At 39.3% G+C, this 4954-nt stretch overlaps 1 protein-coding gene across 1 annotated transcript in view; it reads left to right on the forward strand.

The window, feature by feature from the left end:
• The first annotated feature begins 307 nt into the window (after window positions 1–307).
• LOC135224123 (uncharacterized) overlaps window positions 308–4954 on the forward strand; it is a 402902-nt gene continuing 398255 nt past the window's right edge. The window contains exon 1 of the mRNA XM_064263017.1: window positions 308–1394. The gene's annotated coding sequence lies outside the window, so the exon portion shown is untranslated. The remainder of the gene's footprint in view (window positions 1395–4954) is intronic.

Genomic DNA, 4954 nt, shown 5'->3' on the forward strand with positions numbered 1-4954 from the left:
TTTCTTTATCTCCCGGTGACTATGATACCAGCTCTTGGCTTGTGTTGATTATGGGTGGCGTTGTGTATTTTCAAACCGCGATGACAACCTTATCAAACGGTCCAGCAGTGGCGGGCGGACGCTTCATTCTGGGACAAGGTCGGAACGCTGCGAAACGAACCCCTTGTAACTCGCTCTTGGTCGACTTCTGAGCGAAGCTCTCTGGGAAGGATCGTTCGAACTCGGCGAGTGAGGATCAATATCGGCACGAGTGAATACCGAGGGAGACGCAGCAGCAGCAGCAGCAGCAGCGGCAGCGGTGCACAGGAGGAGGAGGGAACAGAAGGAAAGGCCTTTCCAGCCAGCGACTCTTCAGTGACAACTCGGGTCGAGGTGGGGTTGGTACTCGAGCGCACAAGGCCTGCTTTTGACCTCGTTAGTGGCCCCTGCCGAGGTCACGTGACTCAACGAGGTCGAGAGAGGGTTTGGGGTTATCAGCCCCGCCTGTCAAAAGGATCTGGAATAACGTCTGTCAGTCGATCGTTGGTTTAAACGCCTCTTTTGGCTGGAGGGGGCGTGTGATTGTTAAGGCTATATAGTATCCCCTCTCTGATATGAAACTAGTGTTCTGTTGCACTAGATGAGTGAGAGAAGGCGGTGCCTTTGATTTAGAATATTCTGTAGTGACTATCTTTTCCGTCTCTTTGATTGGTGCATTGCATACCGGTCGCTGATAGAGGAATAGTATTACCATAGAAAAGGGAAAACGAATATGTTATAGAAGTGAGTCTTTGTTTGCTCAGGAAGAGTATAAAGTTGTAAAGTGAATCTCGATAATAGTTTGCTTTTGTGATTTCTATAATTCCCTAGGACGACCAACAGCTGTAATTTCAATCAGTGTCGATTATTGTTAAATAGTTTTCCCGGATTATGAAAGGGAAATGTTTATGTTGATGTTACCGTAAGCAATTCATTGAGTGATGCAGTTTACTGAAAGACGTTTAGCTCCAAAAAGAATGGTATGAATAAATGAAAAAAGATAACCTGTTCTACTTGGCAGTTTGGGAAAACATCGTAACAAATTGAAGCTTTGGAGGTTAAAAGCTGAATCGCGAATATAATAAATTCGCCCTTTGTGTCTGCGAGACAAAGGATGTCTCCACAGGGAGCAGGAGGAGAATTTCAGTGTAAAAATCGCACCATTCGAAAAGGGGGTTAGAACGGAGCCGGAAAAATCCGTGACTATCCCACACAGGAGGAAGGAGTTCCATCAAGCAAAGTTCCTCCGCTAATCACAAGAAGACGAAACAGATCTTCCATTCCACGTGTCTGGTAGGGGAACAGGGGAACACCACCGCCCATACTCACTCCTCCTCCTCCTCCTCCTCCTCACATCTCTTCGCCTAAAACACGTGGTGAGTTAAACAGGCAGAAACTTTGGCTCTACTTGTCGATTCTTACTATAAGTCTAGCGATTTTTCATTCGGGTTTATTACCCGAATGAAAAATAGCTAGACTTATAGCTTGATGGTCATTCGCGGATTAGGCCTTGCCAAAGCGCTGGAGATTTTATATTAAACGTTTATAAATATATTGATATTTAGCTAATATCTGTCATCTAGGTAGTCATTCTTGTGATGGCTCCATTCTATATTATATTAAGGGAATCTGTCAGTTAGATCCACTGAAATTGATCATGTTCCATTTTCGTGTTCAGTCGATTGTCTTCGTATTCCGGATAACTTTAACCAAATGGTCCTCGTTCTTGTCATTCTGGTAGTTTGCAAAGAAGCGGTGAAAAACTAGGTAAAACTAAAATGAATCTCTGTTTAGAGTCCAAGAAATTTCGTATTCATTCTCTTCTTCAAAGTGGCTTGTCTTCTGACGAACTGGAATCTCTCGTCTACCCAGTATATACCTATTAATCCTGCCTAGTACTATGTAGTACTATTGCGATAATTGCCCGTAGTACATCATATTATTTAAACACTAATAATATATATATATATTATATATATATAGGATATAATATAGATATATATATATTATATATATATATATATATGATATATACCATATATATATAGATATAGTATATATATATATATATACTGCATGCGTGTCTGTTTGTGTGAATTTATAATTAATTTTACACTTGACGTTTTGGTATTCTCAAACATCAAACCAAAAATATTCCTTCAATATCATCGAATTCATTTCGACATCACTTGGCTGTCCGTGGTTTAATACTTGAAAACATGCGCGTGCACACGCGGGCGAGGGAGTGGCCCGTGCTCCTAACATTCCCGAATCTTGGAGATATGGAGATTTAATGAGGACATCCTCCATAACCTTCCAGCCAGCCGCCCTCTGCTAGGACCGTCGCTATGCACGAGCTCATGACAGATTTCGTCAGTCCAGAAATAGATATACAGTGGAGATATCGATCCTGGACCGGACGTAAATTCCAGAGATGTATGCTACTATTGCACCAGCCCTGGTTTCTTTGCCATGTCCATAGGTTAGGTTAGGTTAGGTTAGGTTGAGTTCCTCCAGTGAACACATTTTGGTTTATATTGGGTATGGGAAACATAATATGATTATTTTAAAGAAGATTCTATGGTTAATTTTTAAGATATGGCCTCCCGCTTTTTTTAGGGGGTCCTGATACTCGGTTTTACAGTTCGGGAATATTTCGACGGACATTCTTCAACTCGTATTGATCGATGACTAATCGAGTTCCTTCAGTGCCGCTCGATCGAGCTCAGAATTCTTACCCTTTCTAAGTAGGGTCTTTTATAGTGTTTTGTAATTCGTCGAAGTAGCAGAAAATATGATTAAGAAAGCTTAAATTTTTTCATTTATTTATTTTTTAATGTTCCCGAGTAGTGTCTTCGCAATTTCAAACCTTTCCAAAATGTTCCCCTTTTTAAAAATCTTTATAGGTATTGTAATTTGGTTTAGACATATCTAGAAACTGAAATGGTTTGTAAAACCGTTTTTACATATTTCTACCTAAAGTGGTTTTTGGGATTTCATATTTTCATAAAATAGTGAAATTACGATTACCAAATAACTCAAATATACTTATTCTTCAATCTTTCTAGAATGAGAGTCCTCTAGTTCTTTATTCCAGTCTAATTAGTCAGGTGACGAGGTTACCAAATACCTAAAGGCAGAATTGCATCTTTCTTGATCTCTTTGCTGTATCGCTTCTTGCTAAAGCTTTATAAACATAGAGTCACTGGTCGCATGGCGATTCATCTCCACTGGATTTTTGTTTCATAAATTTTTCAATCCTTTCATTGCCAGTTACGTTTAGCCTTTCTGCTTTCTTGCTTACTTCGCATTTTTCCTTTTTTCTCTTCATAGTTATACGTCTGTTTCATAGACGTATACGAAAAACTTCTGCGCTGTAAAGTCATTACGTTAATCTTTTATATATTTTCCTCCAAAGTTTAAATCACGTACTACTTACATCAAGAGTTTTGTTATTCCTTTATAAAAAAAACTCTAAAACTTTGATACGATTCAGCACACGAGACACAAGCTCACACAGACAGAGAGAGAAGAGAGAGAGAGAGAGAGAGAGAGAGAGAGAAACGTAATACGCTAGACGTTTTGATACACTTTCGCTGAGGTATGAGAAAACTTCATCGTGAAGTCTCGAAGAAAATGAAAACCGAGAGAGAGAGAGAGAGAGAGCATCCCAAATACCCGTGGAATGTTTAAAATGGATTCTGTGTCCATCGGGGCCGTGGTCATTTCTTAATATTACGAGGGAACAATGCCAAGAAATATTCGAAATCAAGCGAGTATCTTTCTTCATCTTCTTTCATCGCTCTGTATACGTGGAATTCCTTTGTAACTCTCATTTTCATATAGTCATAAATGTCTAGTATTTCATCTTGCAAAGAATTGTGGTTTTTCGGGCATACTGTACGCAAACACACATACACAGACCTACGTACATATTATATATATATATATATATATATATATATATATATATATATATTATTATATATATATATATATATATATATATATATATATATAAATTTACCACACAATCGCAAAGACCACTTCCCGAACGCGTTTTCGTTTCGTGGGGATGAACGCGCCCTTGTACTATTGAGGGGGGTGGGAGGGGGTTGGGGAGACGGGCTCCCTATTCACGTCGTCAAATGAATGTTCTATAAATAACCACTTACTCCACCGTGAAAAATCCCTCAATAACCACCAAGGCCTTTTGGAATCTCCGGGAAATAGAGATAGGATTCCCTTGAGATACGAATGAGGAATGAAATACTTATCCACTCTTTTTTTTAATTCCTTGAATACGAGAGAGAGAGAGAGAGAGAGAGAGAGAGAGAGAGAGAGAGAGAGCGGGGGGTGGGGGGAGTTGGAGACGAGGGCGGTGACATTTTTAATCTAGACTGTGTTTGGGTTTGGTGTGTTATGTTTTGCTTCATTTCATTGTATAGTGTATATATATATGATTCTGACAGTTCTGTTTTCCTCTGTATTGATGTATTGGCTCAACATTGAAATTATTCTTTTAAATCATCTTCATATCTATCAAACATTCTTATTTACTTAATAATTTATATTTATAAGTTCTTGTCTTCTTACTACATTTTTTTTATCTATTCTTTTGATATCCGTTACGAATCTGTCAAGTTAATCCAATAAACTCGAGTCGCCACAAACGAATATACGAAAGGTTTAATATTCTCACGAGCAAAAGCCATTGACGAGTGACTCTAAAAACGACGAAAAACGAAGAGCATTTTCCTCCCATAATACCCTACCAGACATCGAAAGAAGACGAACGGGGCAATAGACCGATGCTGAGGGCTTTTCCCCGACGCCCCCGAAAGCATGACGCAACCCTATGAGTCACAGGAGCAAGTGCATGTGTACGTGTATGTATGTATGTATGTGTACGTGTGTGTGTGTGTGTGTGTGTGTA

Source organism: Macrobrachium nipponense, chromosome 10 (genome assembly GCF_015104395.2).
Source record: "Macrobrachium nipponense isolate FS-2020 chromosome 10, ASM1510439v2, whole genome shotgun sequence".
NCBI classification, from domain to species: domain Eukaryota; kingdom Metazoa; phylum Arthropoda; class Malacostraca; order Decapoda; family Palaemonidae; genus Macrobrachium; species Macrobrachium nipponense.